Raw genomic sequence first — 18,585 nt, 5'->3', positions numbered from 1 at the left:
TGATGGGAAGAAAAGAAAAACAAATTTTAATAGTTAAATAAGTAAGTTAGAAATGAGAGTGGTGGTCGACCGAATGATAACCTAAAACATTTTCACTCATTTCTATGGAATTTGTTGCCTGCATTATGGGATGCCGAACCTGGTAGATTAATTATCATACTTGGGCGAGTAGTTCGAAGAAAACTTAAAACGTATGGTGAGAATTATCTACCGACGTCACAGGTGGTTTGCAACCTCCGATCTTGGAAATTCCACACATATTCTGACTTTTACGTCAATATAGCAAGAATTTCCGTCGTCCATAATGATGTCTTTTCAGTTGTTAATAAAAACGCATTTTCCGTTGTCAATGAAGGTGCCTCTTCCGTTATCAATGAAGATGCGTTGTCAGTCCTCTATAACGATGCCATTTGAGTTACATACTACTACTATAACGACGTCTTTTAATTCGTAAACAAAAACGACTTTTCAGTAGTCTATAAATACAAAAGTTTATAGCCCTATTAAAACAATATGTTTTTGTTTACATATATTGTGTCAAATGTTCCAAGAGTCACACATCGCATGATACATGGACGACACTTCAGTTGTGGAAAACATGAGTAAATTGCATATGTACTTTTTCGATAACAGCGAGCCCTATTTTCAACGGAAAAATATAATTTAATCAAAAGTGTTGTTTGTATGAAGATATATAAAATTACAGGGTGAAATAAAAAACTGCAACAAAGTCAAAGCCATAATTTTTACATTTTTTTTTTAAATTATATTAAATGAAAGCAAAAAATGTAGGAAATAGCATCAAATTTTAGAGTAAGTTCGTTTTAGATTTGTTCGAATTGATCAACTTTGGCACGAATTATGGCCTTCAAACGGCCAATGAAACCGTCACACTCTGCCCGAATGTTGCTCTAAGGTATTTTTGCCCATTCCCGGCGAAGCGCATACTTGAGGTGATCGACCATTTGGTACTTTTAGTGCTAAACTTGCTTTCCAAAATACTACAATAGTTCAACGGATTGGTATCAGGATATTTTTGTGGCCATTATGTGCTGGAAATGAAGCGAAGAACCTCATTCTGTAACCATTCTTGGGTGGGCCCAAACTGCAAACTGCTGGACAGCGAATGTTTTGTCATCGGAGAAAACTAAATTCGGCCTTTCACCACTTTCGGACAAGTGAAACAATTTTCAGCTCTTTTGAGTCTATTTTCTTTCTGTTGCAGTGTAAGTTCTTGCACTTTTTGGAATTTCAATGACTTTACCCCGAGCTCATTTTTCAATACTTGCCGAATGGAATATTGCGATATGTGCAGCTCACAAACCATTTTTCGGCCACTGCGACGCGAGTTTCGATCAAGTCGCTTTAACGAGACACAAACGATTTATTCACATTTAAATGCTGGAGTGTTCTAACGATAGCCACTAGTTGTTTTCCAGCTAAATATTAAGAAATCGTACTATCACGCTTGAATTCCATCACGAATAACTTTTTTTGTGGAAAATTCTCACCAAAATGCTTTTGTACGCTTGTAATCAATATAATGTGCTGTCACTGGAATAATTTTAACAGCTGCCGGACGAGTGGCTTAGAAATGACAGCAGTCTGAAGTTGGTTGCAGTTTTTTCGTCTCACTTTGTATATGCCTTTTCAGTCGTCTATAAAGACGCCTTTTCCATCGTCTACAAAGACGCATTTTTATAGTCTTATTAACGTGCCTTGCTGGTCGTCAATAAAGACGTCTTTTCCGTTGAAAATAAAGATGCATCTTCAGTCGTCTATAAGAGCCTTTCAATTGTCTATAAGAGCTCAGTCGTCTGTAAAAAGACTTTTCAGTCGTCTATAGAATGACTTTTCAGTCGTCCATAAAATGACTTTTCAGTCGTCTATAAAATAACTTTTCAGTCGCCTATAAAACGACTTCCCTGGCCTTTTTTGAAGACGCATTGTTGCTCGTCTTTTCAGACACATTTGAAACTTCTATAGCGACGCCTTTTCAGTCGACTATAAAGACACCTTGTCAGTTATCTAGAAACACGTCTTGTCAATCGCCTATGAAGACGACTTGTCTGCCTATTTAAAGACGATTTATGAGTCGTGTATAAACACGTATTTCTAGTCTGCTATATTAATATTAAAAAACCCTCAGTCTCACTTTACAGCCATATAGAAGCTGTTATGCTGCCGGCGGGGTTACAAAATCAATTTCCTTCGTATAATCTAATAATATTATTCCAGTAACAAATTATAGATGTGAGTGATGAAATTCTAGATTATTATTACTATGTTCATATGTATGGGTGCAATTCTTAAGAGTTTGAGGTAGGTTTAGGTTGGAGAAAGGACAACTAAACATACATACATACCAGCAAAGTCTGCCATCCTACACACATTTGAAAAAAAAAAAAGAATAAACAATTCATTAGCAGCCAGACAGACATTTGGACTGCAAAGCAAAACAAGAGCTTTTCTCTCTCTCTCTCTGCTACTGCCTTGGTGTGCTCAACACATAAACCACCCCATGAATGACACCTAAACCACCCTGTTGTCACACAGAGAAAGTTCAACTGTTCTGCTGCTCAACAAAACAAACTTTACTGTTTGTTTTTATATTACCCTACCAGCTGTTCGCATGGCGGTGGGCGGCTTCGTTCTCTCGCCATCAAAGTTCTGGAAACTTTCTCCGTTTCAAATTGTCCGGATTGTTACAAAGTAAAATTTATAGATTATACCTATTTTTTGTTGTTGGCTTTTGCCTGGCATTACTTGGCACGATGTCAGTTGTGTATAAGTGCAAAGCCAATACGAAGTCTATGTGCTTCGAGTCATTGTGTGTATGTGTGTGTTTTGACCGGTAAAAAGGGAGAGTTATAAATGGCATTTGCTACTCAATAACATGATATTGTTATTGTCGTTTCGTAAATTTAACATAACAGGGTACCAGCAGTGTGGAAAATTGGAGTTTCGGCTTAAAAAATGGCTACAATTTATGTTGAGAGTTTTTAGGATTTGCCATTCAGTTGTCCTTAGGATTCTTTATTCACTTGACAATAAAAGTGATATAAACCCTTGAAAAATACATTCCTGGATCTAATGGAATATGAAATAAAACAAATAAAGAAACAGTTAAGTTCGGCCAGGCGGAACTTTTTATACCCTCCACAATTTGGAAAGTAAAGGTAAAGCTGGCTTTTTTGTGGAGGAACAAATTAGTTATAGGTTAACTTAGGTCGATTTTGGCCCTGTGCTCCTTTGTTCTTTTAGAAGAAGCCAGCCGATGACTTAAGCCATTCAAGAGGGCTTTTCTTGTACTCTCACCTCAACTCATGTAAAAATATGTCTCTAAATGCCAAAATTCCAGTATTCGTCACTTCTGCAAAAAAATTGTTTTCACTCATCAAAATACCGAATATCGCATGGTACAATAAAAAGGTAAGGTAGAGCTACTGATTACAATTGTTTTCTAAGTGTACCCGACTTCTGCCAATTTTGTGTATGTATTTATTGTTTTGAAAAATAATAACAGAATATTTTCAAATTCATTGATTGGAAGACGCGCACATTGCAAGACGCGCATTAAAGCTTTTCGACTGTTTAGCCATGGAGTTAAAAGATAGAACTTTTTAGATCATATTATTGAAAGAAAGTCCAGGTATTTAAATAATTTTCCCCGCTGTTTAACCGATTTTAAAGATGAGGAAAGTATTGAATAACAAGCAAATGAGGAAAATATTGAATAACAAATAATCAAACGAGGAAAATATTGATTAAAAAAACAAAAAATGAGAAAAATATTGAATAACAAATAAACAAATGAGGAAAATATTGAATAACGATTATTACAAAGCTGTTATACCTCCTTATTGTATCGGGATGCCATCACGGCCATGAACAGAATTTTAAGTAATTCCGTTAGAAACGATGTCTTAAATCGTCAAAATACCGAATATCGGAAGAACCTTTATAATAATATTTCGTTTATAAAATTTTTCATTTGAATGTTTCTTTCCTGTTATTTTATTTTTTTATTTAAAATAATTTGAATTCGTGCCAGATTTACTATGGTAAAAACGACCGTTTGTTACATGGAGCAGGAGAAAACTAAAGTCTTGGATTGGACTCTTATGCAGACTTTGACGGTATATCTTAAAGATAAATCATTTGATGTGAACTACGCTTGTAAAACATCTTATTCCCTCGCTTAAGACTCTATCAGACGAAATATTTTTACATATGTAATACCAATTTTTCCATATGCAGAGGATGCACATATCGTGTGATATATAGACGACATTTCAGTTGTGAAATACATGAGTAAAGTACATATGTACCTTTTCGATCACAGCGGGCCCTATTTTCATCAGAAAAATATAATAAAATGTGTTGTTTGTTTTCTTATGTTTTATTAATTTTATTTAAAATAGCAGTAAAAAGTCAATCATAAAGAGTTATAAGTTTAAAAAAAAAATAAATGTAATCACAATTGCTCCCTTCCAGTACCACCAAGAATCGATTATTTTTACAATTTTCTTGGATATCATAAAGAGGAAATCAGTTATCGTAGTAAAAAGTTTTACATTCTAGCAGTTCTGGAGCAGACCAAATGCAATCAAAGGAAATAAAAAAAACATATGCGAATGTTTAATAGCACAAATTAAGAGTCATATGTAAAATGAGAATTTTGAAATACACACGGAAATACATATGTATAATAATAAAATGACAGCACATATGTAAAACCCATTTCGTCTGATAATCCCTTAAAAGAGGACTTCCTATTTTTGCACATTTCTGTAAAATGTTTTCCTCTTGGGTTCACCCTATTTGTTTTGATTCTCTCAAACACACGCATAACTGGCTGACTGACTAACTGGAAATATCCTCGTTTTATTTATGTCTGCCACAATGTACACTTCAAGTATTTATTATACTTCTGGCGAAGTTATTGATGTTTTCATTCCATTTTCATGCCTTGCGCAACTGTTGTTATCCACCATACTTATGAATTTGTGGTCTGTGTTCCATGGTATTCGAAGTATTCGTGTATAACATGTCACTCACGGTTGTCCTTGTCATCATTATTTTGTTTTTAGTTTTCATTTTTAAGAATTGAATTGTTGCTACATCGATTTCTTGAGAAAAATAAAATCGATTGATATCAACGATGGCTGTTAGCAGTTATACCGTGTTTTCAATGGAATTGTGTGGAATTATGAACATATTTAATAATTAAGGGTCGAACAACCAATAGAGAACGAATTACGTACCATGAACTTGGTGGTATGAACGGACTCGTAAGTAGATTAGAATGCCACTCGTCATACGTAACAATTACAGATATGAAAACATTTTTATTTGAAAAATGACGATAGAATGTAAATTGCCACTCGTCATACCAAAATATTACAGATGTCAAAATATTTTTTATTTGAAAAATGACAAGGTCAAGCTCGTTGGAAAAGGATTGCCATATCCGATTTAGTAAATGAGACTACCTCTGTTATTTTGTCATGCAGGAATATAAGCCTTTGCGTAAAACAAACTTTCAAAATGTATCTATAACTCACTTTTATCTGTTTGTGACAAAATATAGACACATTATCAGACGGAATGGGTTTTACATATGTGCTGTCACTTTTATTATCTATGTGTATTTCCGTATGTCAAAATTGTTATTTTACTCATGGTTTTTGCTATCAAATCTTTGCATATGTTTTTTATTTACATTAATTATATTATTAAGTATTAAAAAATATTTTAATAAAAAAAACTAATAAAATGGATAACCAGGTAAAATAAAGAAGGTAAAATCATTTCAAATAAGCATACCCATCTCTACATAAAAACAGGTTCCCATCTCTAATTTGTGTATGTACAATGGATTCATAAATACAAATTTTGACAATGAGATGTTGTCAAATGAATAATTTTTGAAAAAATTTGTAAACATACGATTGCATGACTTTAACTCCTTGATTCTACCACGTGGATTAATTTTTAACGTGAAAACAACAGGAAAATAGGGATCACTGTGGTCGAAAGAGTACGTATGTATTTCTAAGCGGATTAAATCAATTAACATTGGTAGCTATGTTGTTATGATATCGAAACAGCTGAGGTATTTTCACAGGGTTGCCATTTTTTGACAATGTCTTGTCCTATCTTTACACTTCTATGCCCGTTTTTATATATTTTTTTTTATAGTCCTTTTGTTATCCCATACTTTAGGAAAAGTATAAAATTCACATTATCGGGTTCTCATCTTACATCTTTCCTTTAAAATATATCCATTTTTTGCAGAGATATGGCAAGCCTTTTAAAAGTAACTGGTATTCACTGCATTTTTTTCACAATGGCATCTTCATTTTAGTTTAAAAATAATAAACGAAATGTGAATTTGTAAATAATTTCGTGAAATAAATTTATAAATCAATTCTTCAATATAAAATAAACGATTTGCGATTATTCATTTTTTTATTTAAATAAATTTTGCTGTTATTGCCATATTATCAAGAAAAATATGGCAACATGAATTCGGTAAACTTTACGTTAAAACATAAAGGGAAGATGGTCTGACCTTTTGCTTATTGGACAGTTCATACTTAAATAATACTTTATGCGTCCGACATCACTTTTTATCTATCGGAAAGATGTAATAAGCGGCCTGTGTTTTTGGTCTGGTTTGAAACAGGGATATGTAGGTCGACTTTAGATTAATAGGCTTTTGGCGTAAAAAGTCACTAAAACAAGTTCTAGTAATAGTTTTTCACGTGCATTTTATTCTAATACATGACTATGCTTCAAAAACCATGGCTTATACGTCAAAAAAACCTATAAAGGAGATTAACCCGAAGTTAGGCTCTAATGTAAATATACTATGAGTCATTAAAATAATCAACTCTAAACATTCTATAAAGAGCTCCAATATATCTCCTTCTTTCAATCTTACCTTTTTTAGTTGATCCCGGACACTTAAGCGGTAAGTAATCCAATGAAGGTGTCCGTTTTAATGTATTCCTATATATATTTAAATATCCAATTGATATTCGATTGTTTTGTGTAAAACACCAATTTGATTTATGAATAATTGATTTTTTGATTCTTTACTTATTTCAAAACACTATTATCTCGAAATATACCGGCACAAAAATTGGTTTTCATTTCACTGAGAGTGGTATTCGAAATTATTGACGCTGACATTATGCTTCGTTTCACTTTGACACTTGCTTCATCGAAACGAAAGTGTAGTTTTTGTTGTTTTGGATTTTATTTTTCACAATGAATGTTATTGCTGTTGTTGTTCATTGATACGATTGGAGTTGGCAAATTAATTGTGGTGTCCGTGCTGGATGGATAGCTGTGTGTGTGTGGATGCATGTGATGGGATATCTGTAGACTTGCATGTATGTACCCATTGAATACTTGTTTACGCTTAGATAACTTAAATGCAAAAAAAAGCGTTCAATATAAATCAAACAGGATTAAGTCCATAAATTAAGAAAAAAAAAAAACGATTTAACTACTTAATTTTCTGCATGGTAAATATATTTTAAGATAGTCCGGTTTGAAATAGGGATATCTAGTTCTGTATTTTTTTTTTTTTTTTTTTGTAATTTAATTTAATTTATCAAATTTAATTGCATTGGAAACAGGTTTCCATCTCTGTTTTTGTTGGTATATACAATAGATTTTGAAAATGAGATATTCTCAAAGAACATTTTTTTTGAAAATATTGTAAACATGTGATTCCCTTGATAATTCTACCATTATTTTTTCTATCATTTATCCTCAGTATTTTGTAATATATTTGAAATTTCTCCACTTAGTCCATTTCCGCATGAATGGGTTGGCTACCAATATACATGTTTTAAAAATAATCCCTCTTTACGTTATTCATGATGGTGATGATGACGACGATATGATAGTGCTCATGTTATTGTTGTTGACAGTGACAGTCCACTGGTGAGGATATCGTTGGCTGGGTTGGTTCGTTGGTTGTTATTTTTACTAAAAGGTTTTAAAGTTATCATAAACCATTTAGAAATTTTAGCAGACAGAGCCATCGGCGTGTGCCGGAACAGGCGGTGAGAGATGGGGTGGTATATTGAAATGATTACATTTATGTTTTTTTTTTTTTATATGTTTTCAGTTTGTTGACTCTGATTCGACGGCTCGTTCGTTGTCGTGTTTTTGCATCGAATTACAACAACAAGAATGACAGACATAAAAACGCCCACTTATAGGCAAACGAGGTTTGGAAAATTTCAACAGCAGTATAATTAACAATGTTAATATTAAAGGCTCTATCAGACGAAATGTTTTTTTAAATATATAATGTCAAATTTTCCATATGTAAACGTTGCACCTATCGTGTGATGCATAGTCTACGTTTCTGTTGTGAAATGCATGAGTGAAGTACATATGTGCTTTATCGATCACTGCGAGCCCTATTTTCATCGGAAAAATATAATTTAATTAAAAGTGTTTGTTTGTTGTGCGAAAATATTACACGGTTCCAAAACCTGCAAGAATCTATTAGCTTTGCAATTTTTTTAAATATCATATAGGGAAAATCGGTTCAAATTAATCAACGATAAGAACTCCAAAATAATCGGCTGAAAAAGTGGCCAAAATCTTCACAATATCTCATGGCGAAATTAAAGGAGAAGACTCCAGTGTTAAACCAGTAATGGCAAGCCTTTTTTATATTTGGAAATCATGTGTCATATTTTCAAAAATTAAAATTAATTCCATAATTTTTAACTCAAGACGTCTTACGGATTATGTAAACTCGCTTTATGACTACATGATGCTGCTTTTCTGATTATACCATGATTTTCTTTTTTAAACTGTGGGACACGCCCATGGTAGAAGAATACATGTAGTCGCATCGACACAGCTGCTAGGATTATGAACTGTCAAACCAATTTTTGAATGTAAAATTATTCAATTTAAGGAGCCTGGGGCCAAAATCGAACTAATTCAACCTAAAACTCCTTTTTTCCTTTACGAAAAAGCCAGCCGATGACTTAAGTCATTCAAAATAGCGTTTTATGTATTCTCGCCTTAAGCGTTTGCTCCAAAAATGCTGAACTTAAACGTGAGCAAATGATTTTTCTTATGATTGTTACTTGATGTGTAAACTAGTCTTGATGCTCTATTAAATTTATTGCAAAAATATTGAGTTTTGACATTTTTAATGCTGAAATTCATATTTTTCTTCCTGTATGAAGTTTCCCATGGTGGCTGGTTGTTTATATCTGGGATTTATACATATGATTTTATCCAATAAGAAAACCAATTCCTAATATTTAGGCGTCCAGAAGCATGGCTTTTAGAGCTTCACGCGTGGGATTCATCCTTGGATGCTTTTAATGATAAACGTAGCATATCCAGAAAAGCAATTGCAGAATATTTCGAATCATTTAATATCTGGTCTTTGATCTAGTTTGAAGTAGGGATATGTAAGTCGACTTTTGAGTAATCATCTTTTGGTTTTTAAAAGTATATAATCGCGCGTTTAGATACAAAATTGTATACGGACTATCCCACATTATCAGGATTTTTTGCTTAATCCGGATTTATTCAACCAGTTTTATCATAAAAAATAGATTCTCTCACAATGGGATTTATTTAAAATCCGGTGCGAAATCTACACACCAAAAGAAAGCATCACTTGGTTTTTACATTTATACTGCGGTACTCTCCAAAGTCTCAAATGTTTCCACAAAGGCCCTGTTGACATTTTGAATTTAAATGATAACAAAAAAAATAAAATTGGGTTTTTACGTGTAAAAATAAACACTTATTTTCAGCATCAACTGTTTTGTTTCCATATTAACTGTTTTGCTACCATTTTTGCATTAATTTTCGGTTATTTATGTATACGTAAACAAACGCTGAGCGACATTTATATCCTGTTAAAGCGTATCTAGACAAATAAACCCACATATGTACTTCACTCGTGTATTTAACAACTGAAATGTCTGGCATGTATCACACGATGTGCGTAAATTCTACATATGCAAAATTTGACACTACATATGTAAAAAAACATATCGTCTGATAGAGCCTTTAGGACTCATTCTTTGGTGCCTCTAACGCGAAGCTACTGCTATGTTGAACTCATGGTAGAATAATACAGGTATTCGCATCGACAAAACTGCTGGGACAATGAACTGTATTGAATGAGAAATTATTGAAATTTTGTAAAAAATTTTGGAAAATGCATATCATAACAACCCCCGATCTGTGTTTTGTAAGAAAACTTATATAAAAATCAATACATTTAAAAAATTTTGACATATCAATGTTCCCAAGCGTTGATGCATCTACTTGTATTCTTCTACCAAGTTGAACTATTGAGTCTTCTCAAAGATCTAAAATGGTAAAGACTAGACAAAATGCATGTTGAGCAAATGGTTTGTATCTTTAATACATAGAGTAACAGCTCATGGCCGAGACATGTTGATATAAAAACCACAATTACAGAAACGAATAACAAATAAAATTTTCAAAAATTAAAAATTTTGGTTTCAAAATTTTATTTTATAGACCTTTCCAAAAAAATTGAATTTTGCCTTAGCGGTTTAAATCCGCTAACATTGGAAACTATGTTGTTATAATATCGTAACAACTGAGGTATTTTCACAGGGTTGCAATATTTTTACTCCGTCTTGTCCTATCTTGACACTTCTTTGGTCTTCTTTGAAGAAGGGATATGTAGGTCGACTTTTCATTGAAGCTTTTGGCGTTGTAAAGTCTATAAGGTGACTTCTTGTAATCATTTTTTATAATTTATTGTTATACATAAGTTAAGAGTTCAATCTAGCAATGTTTCGTATTAATTAGTACAGTTCGATTTTGAGGTCTTGGGATTTTAGTCAAATTTTCTTTTTCAGACACATTATAAATTTTTATATTCTATTCTTTTGACAATGTCCACCAATAAGTAAAAAAATGATCATTTCATTTGTTTTACAGAACTACACATCGAAAAATCTCATCGAAAAAAGGTCGATTCTTGTTTTCGAATTTGTAAATATCTCTAGTCTGAAGTCAGGAATATTTGTTAATGGATAGAACTGTTTTGGAAGGTATCCTTCGGCAGTCTATAAAGAACGCATATCAGCCGCATTAAAGATCCCCTTCTACTCGCCTATCAAGAATCCTTCAGGTTTTTCTTATAAGACTCGTCTTAAAGCTTTTTAAATAAAATTGAAATTCTTTCAAGACGAGCATGCCAAACGTTGTTTATCTTTATTAAAGAGATTTTATTTCATTACGTGTTGGTATGAACGAGTGTGTATGTACATATGTAATCAAGTATAATTTTGAAATAAAATTAAAAAAAAAAAAAACACAGCAAAACAAACTACATCTACCCCACCACAGCTCAATGCAAAGCAGAGCAGCAAAACAGAGAATTGCACAAATGAGACGCACAAACAACAAACTTCTCCAAGAGAGAGAGGATGATGACGACGACGAGTGTGGTGGTTTGCAGGTATTTGGCGGCATACACTGTTCAGCTCACTCTGTTGTTTTTTTTTTTTTTTTCGCACTCTTTTAATTTTTTTGTTTTGTTTAACTCTTCAAATTGCAAAACAATAAATCAACGGCAAAGCTTGGAATACACCACACAAAACAAGAAAAAAGAACACAGTAACCGAACGCACTCTCTCACTCACACAGCGGCAGAAAGCTCTTCAAACCACTGGGATGGATAAAACCGCGAATGTGTTGTGTGTACATGAGTTGAGTCGTTGACGCTGGTACTTCGCTGCCAACTACTGATGTTGTTATGATTTTTTATTTTCGGTATTCATTTAATTATTTATTTTTTAAGCCATATTTATTTTGAATTGCATTGCATATATAGTTAGGTACACAGAGAGATATACAAACAAATATCGGCACACTCACACACAGGCACGCACTTGATGATGGGTAACGACAAAAATTATTCACAAATAAATAAATATTTAATGTGAACTTGTTATGAGGTTCAACGAAAAAAAAAACACAACACTTTGGAATCATTTATTTTGCATATGAAATAAATTTCTCTCTCTTCTCGCTCTTTGCTTAATTAATGAAATTATTTTTCATTTGCATTTTTCTCAGGTAATTTAATTTAATTTAATTAATTTTTTTTTTTTTTTTGTAATAAATTTCTCCTTTGGATAAATTAAAATTGATCCGAGCGCAAAATATATGCCGTTATTAATATTTCTGTGTGTTGTTTGCGTATGCCTCCTTCAAGGTTTATTGCGTTTTAACCGAAAAAGTCCAATACATTTGCTAAAAAACAAACATTTTGGCCGCCGCTCCACACACGCAAACAATGTCGGCAACCATCACGTTTGAGATACTCTCCGCACACAAACACATAGAAACGAGTAGGCTTTGCAAAACAATAACATTGGATTTTTTGCTCTCTGACAATGCCAATTGAGGGTTACCAATGTAAACAGTATATTCCTGAAATAATAATGGATTCCTATAAGCGAATATTTGAGGAAACTTATAGGTTATTGAAGAATTCATCTTCGGTCATAAACTCGGTTGCTTTGTTCAATAAAATAAATCGGAAAAGTCGGCTATCGTTGTAAAAAGTTTTATCTTCTTGCAGTTCTGGAACCGAACAGTATTTTTTTACTAGGCATGTGTATCTAAAACAAAAGTCGACTGTCAGACCTTAGGGTGGAAATACATAAAGCGCATATTTGGCTGGCTTAAGTCATCGGCTGGCTTCTTCGTAGATGAACAAAGGAGTTTTAGGTTGACTTAGTTCGATTTTGGCCCTAGTCTCCATTGTTTATTTCCGAAGAAGCCAGCCAGATAAGCGCTTTATGTATTCCCACCTTTACGATACTTGCCTTCGGCTTTTGATTCTCAAATTTTGTCCCATGGTAAAATGAAGAAGGTAAAGTCATTTCAAATAAGCATTTTCATCTCTGAATTTTTTGTAATTTACATTGTCAAATTTTCCTGCTTAGATCTCTGATTTTTAAATGAACAATGAGATGTTGCCAAATGAATAATTTTGAAAAAATTGTAAACATACAGGGTAAGATAAAAAAACTGCAACCAAATTCAGACCGCTGTCATTTCTAAGCCACTCGTCCGACAACTGTTAAAATTATTCCAGTGATTCCCCATTATATTGTTTACAAGCGTACAAAGCGCATTTTGGTGAGAATTTTCCAAAAAAAAGTTATTCGATATGGAAATTAAGCGTGATAGTGTGATTTCTTTATATTTCGCTGGAAAACCACAAGTGGCTATCGTTAGAGCATTCCAGCATTTAAATGTGAATAAATCTCTTGTGTCTACTACCACCGAAGAAAACAGCAACATCAGCAGAAATGGTTCGAAAAGTAAAGCGATTTGATCGAAACCCGCGTCGCAGTGGCTCGTGAGCTAATTATATATTCCATTCAACAAATATTGAAAAATGTGCTCGGTTACACCGCAACAGAAAGAAAATAGACTCAAAAGAGCTAAAGAGTTGCTTCCCTTGGCCGAAAGTAGTAGTAGGCCGAATTTGGTTTTCTTCGACGAGAAAACATTCGTTGTCCAGCAGATTGTAAACAAACAAAATGATCATTTTTACTTGCCAAAGAGGTCAGCTAAAAATGTGCACCTTCGGTTGGCCACCAGAACTCAAGCGCCGGCCATGGTGATGGGCCGCCATACCAGCCGATGGTAGCTCTCCGCTCGTATTAATCGTGGTATAAATAAATAAATGTCGAATATTATCGCGATAATATTCTGTATTAAAGCCCTGGCTCGCAAACATCAGCCGATGGTAGCTCTCCGCACGTATTAAACGTGGTATAAATGAATAAATATCGAATATTATCGCGATAATATTCTGTATTAAAGCCCTGGGCTCGCAAACATTTTGTCCGCAGACCTTGGACATTCCAACAAGACTCAGCACCATCGCATTCAGCACACGCAACCCAAGAATGGTTACAAAATTAGGTTCCTCGCTTTATTTCCAGCGCACAATGGCCGCCAAAATCTCCGGATACAAATTCGTTGGATTTTTGTATTTTGGAAAGCAATGTTGGAACTAAAAAATACCAAAGTGTCGATCACCTCAAGCGCTTCGCCGGCAATGGGACAAAATACCGCAGAGCCACATTCGGGCGGCGTATGTGTGGTTTCATTGGCCGTTTGAAGGCAATAATTCATGCCAAAGGTGACCAATTCGAACAAATCTAAACTTATTCTAAAATTTGTTGCTATTTCCGACATATTTTGCTTTCACTCAATAAAATTTAAAAAAAAAATATGTAAAAATTATAGCGTTTGACTTTGTGGCAGTTTTTTATCTCAGCCTGTATATTTTTTCTGTTCACATATTTTTTAGCTATGTGACCATTTGCGAGGAAAATAATTCATATTTCAATGAATTATCATAAGAGAATACAATTTTATGTTATTTATTATTGTTAAATATAATATGTAAAAATATAAACAACGCCATTGCGGACACATTTGCGACTTTGGAGTGTACCAATGTAAAAACCCAGTGATGCCTTCCGTTAGTATGTAGATTCCTCATCGAGTGTAAAAGAGGATCTTTTTTTGTATAGTAAAATTTATTGAAAAAATCCAGATTAAGATCTGCCTCTTATGTGGATTAAAGGTAAGAATACATAAATCGCCTTTTTGACTTGCTTAAGTCATCGGCTGGCTGCTTCGTAGAGGAACAAAGGAGTTTTAGTTTGGGATAGTTCGATTCTTGCCCTACACTCCTTTATTCGTTTTCGAAGAAGCCAGCAGTTGACTTAAGCGAGTCAACAAAGCGTTTCATGTATTTTCACCTTAATTCGTATAACATTTTGAGTTTTAACCCGAAATCGGGAGGAAGAAGAACATTTTGTTTATTAGAAGGGATGTTTTGGTAGCATGCAAAACTGAATGAAAAGTTATTAAAATTTTAGACGATGATCAAAAAGATAATATGTAAAAATGTATAATTAAAGACCGAAAAAGTCCAAAATATGACAAAGGTGTAAGTGCAAAAAGATCTTTTTAGAATGGCTTAAGTCATCGGCGGACTTCTTTGTAAAAGCATTTTGCGTTTTTATACCTACTCACTCTACACTCCTTTATTCTTTTACAAAGAAGTCAGCCAATGACTTAAGGCTGGAAATACATAAAGCGCATATTTGGCTGGCTTAAGTCATCGGCTGACTTCTTCGTAGATGATTAAAGGAGTTTTAGGTTGATTTAGTTCGATTTTGGCCCTAGGCTCCTTTGTTCATTTCCGAAGAAGCCAGCCGATGACTTAAGCCAGCCAAATAAGCGCTTTATGTATTCCCAGCTTAAGGGTGGAACTCATAAAGCGCATATTTGGCTGGCTTAAGTCATCGGCTGGCTTTTTCGTAGATGAACAAAGGAGTTATAGGTTGATTTAGTTCGATTTTGACCCTAGTCTCCTTTGTTCATTTCCGAAGAAGCCAGCCGATGACTTAAGCCAACCAGATAAGCGCTTTATGTATTCCCACCTTAAGTCAACCAAAAAAGCTTTTTATGTATTCTCACCTTATGGCTTCGTCAGACGATATGTTTTTTACATATGTAATGCTAATTTTTGCAGACATCGTTTGATACATGGACGACATTTTATTGGTGGAATACATAAGTACATATGTACATTTTCGATCACAGCGAGCCCTATTTTCATCAAGAAAATATTAGTTAATCAAAAGTTTTGCTTGTTTTTTGTGTGAAAATATATAGAATTGAATTTGAGGAAAAAAAATCATTTATTTAAATTTAATTAAATCCCTCTGAATGACTATTTCTTCAAAACTTGGCAACCCCTTTCGAATACATATAAAAACTCTCACTCTCATTTCTGCAAATGAAGTTTTTTTTTCTTCTCCTTTTTCCATTATATTGATTTGCCGCGATATATACAACAGAGAGACTTTTTCATTTTGTTTTGTATACAACAATGTATCTTTGCGATACATTGGGGAGGGAGAATGTATGTACATCTGTAGATAAATGTAAAAGGCGTCGAAGTTGAACAGGTATTAGGTGAATGGGGGCCTTGAAAGAAATTGACCGGTGAAAACTAAAGGTATTGAGTACTCAGTATCAGGACGCAGTTTCTTAAAAGTCCTATTGAAGCATGAAAGAACATTAAAAATAGTGCAATAAGTGGTATGTATAAATGTCTGTAATACTATTGTTAAATATTTTCATATATTCTGTAGACTGACTGGGGGACAAAAATACATGCTTAATAGCGCCACTATTCATTGCCAATCTGTTGTTGAAGTTTCGCAATTTACTTTGCATTGCGTGCAGACAGTAAACAGTAATTGTTGTTTTTCTTGTTATTGTTATTTCGCCTGGGTATGGGTGCGAAAAGGGTAGATAACGCCATATTGTTAGGTAGGTGTACGGATGGGAGTATGACTTTATTGATGTTGACAAACTGTTTTATTTTCTGTTTTATTCTCGCTCGCGCTCTTTTCCAGTACTTGATAGATACATAAACAGATGCATTGGTGTGTATGTAAACGAGAAGCTTTTGGCAAACATATGGAAATGTATTTGACGCTAGTGTAAAGAAATTGCTGAACGCAATAAAGTTTGGGCAATAAGGCGACAATTCAATTGGGGCCTTAATTTGCTTTACTTTGTTACATGGCAGAAGAATACAGGTAGATGCATCAACGCTTGGGAGAGTTAAATTTCAAATGTTTTTTTTTAAATTTAAGTAGATTTTTATATGTTTTCTTATACGACGTCATTCGGAGGTTATTATAATTCGGGGTTTTCAACAATTTTTACAAATTTAAATAATTTTTCATTCAACATTTTCAATTCCAAAATTGGTTTGACAATTCATTGTCTCAGCAGCTGTGTCGATGCGTCTACCTATATTCTTCTACCATGCTTTGTTAGTTGTTTAATGCCATGTTCATATTGGCTTTTGAACTATTTAATTGTTTCATTTAAATAATTAACTTGATGCGTGGTAGAATTTCAAAGGTAATGTCTATGGCAGAAGAATACAGGTAGATGCATCAAAGCTTGGGAACATTGTGACAAAAAAAATATTAGCCAAAAATAAGTACACTTTTAGATTATTATGACATGTATTTTAGGTTATTATGACATGTATTTTTTTGCAAAAGATTTCACGAATTTCAATAATTTTCCATTGAAAATTTTCAATCCAAAATTGGTTTGACAATTCACTGTCCCCGCAGCTGTGTCGATGCGACAATCTTTACTCTTCTACCACGAATTCAAATTATGAACATGACGCTTGGTAGAATTTCGAAGGTAAAGACATGCAATCATATGTTTACAATTTTTTCAAAATTAGTCATTTGAAAACGTCTAATTGTCAAAACGTATATTTATAAATCCATTGTATGGATTAAAATTTCCCACGGTAAATTATTTGAAATGAGTTTACCTTTTTAATTGTAATAGAACAAAGAAGCGTGGGGCGAACATGCATAAATTATGTTCCAAAATCGAACTAAGTCAACCTAAAAATCCTTTGTTCTTTTACGAGGAAGCCAGCTGATGACTTAAAGGTTAGAATACATAATATGCTTTTTTGACTGGCCTAAGGCTGGAAATACATAAAGCGCATATTTGGCTGGCTTAAGTCATCGGCTGGCTTCTTCGGAAATGAACAAAGGAGCCTAGGGCCAAAATCGAACTAGGTCAACCTAAAACTCCTTTGTTCATTTACGAAGAAGCCAGCCGATGACTAAAGCCATTCAAAAAAGCGTTTTATGTATTTCCAGCCTAAGTCATCGACTGGCTTCTTCGAAAAAAAGTTCCAAAATAGAACTAAATCAACCTAAAACTCCTTTGCTCTTCTACGAAGGAGCCAGCCGATGGCCTAAGCCAGCGAATTGTTTCAAATATGTTATTCGAAGTTCATACAGGATACTACCTCCTATGAAAGAAAATTCTTCATACAGGTCCCCCATCTTCGTAAAGATCCCATGTAAAGATACCTGCCAATATTCGCTATTTTAAGGATTTTAGCTTCATTTTTAAATGAATTAATTAATTTAATTATCTCAATTTTGTTATTTGGAGTTCGTAATAGGCGCCATCTTCTGTGGCAGATAGTTGGTTATATTGAAGTTTTTGTATAGACCCATATAACTTTACCTCCAGATATTCGGTATTTTATTGATTTGTGTCACACTTTTCACCGGGACTTCTTCAAATTTGGTATTTGGGGTTTGTAATGGGTACTACCTCCTATGACACGTCTTAATATAGGCCCCATACTATACCTCGCAAATATTCGGCATTCTGATGATTATAGCTACGTTTTTTAACAGAATTGTCTTAAGGTGAAGGTACATAAAAGGCTTTTTTGACAGGCTTAAGTCATCGGCTGGCTTTTTCCTAGGGGAACAAAGGAAATTAAGGTTGGCTTAATACGATTTCGGTCTAAGGCTCCTTTGTTCTTTTCCGAAGAAGCCATCCGATGACCAGTCAGATAAGCGTTTTATTTATTCTCACCTTTAAATATGGTGTCTCAAGTTCGTGATTCTCACCGCCCTCTCTAAA

The 18,585-nt window shown here is 33.8% G+C and overlaps 1 protein-coding gene across 1 annotated transcript in view; it reads right to left on the bottom strand.

The window, feature by feature from the left end:
• LOC101897720 (protein argonaute-2) overlaps positions 1–7,343 on the bottom strand; it is a 37,421-nt gene extending 30,078 nt beyond the window's left edge. Inside the window, exon 1 of the mRNA XM_005175251.4 lies at positions 6,950–7,343. The gene's annotated coding sequence lies outside the window, so the exon portion shown is untranslated. The remainder of the gene's footprint in view (positions 1–6,949) is intronic.
• Positions 7,344–18,585: the final 11,242 nt, after the last annotated feature.

The sequence above is a fragment of the Musca domestica genome, unplaced genomic scaffold (genome assembly GCF_030504385.1).
Source record: "Musca domestica strain aabys unplaced genomic scaffold, Musca_domestica.polishedcontigs.V.1.1 46, whole genome shotgun sequence".
Classification (NCBI taxonomy): Eukaryota; Metazoa; Arthropoda; class Insecta; order Diptera; family Muscidae; genus Musca; species Musca domestica.
The sequence above is the reverse complement of the archived record's forward strand: the minus strand, read 5'-3'. Positions and strand labels throughout refer to the sequence as shown.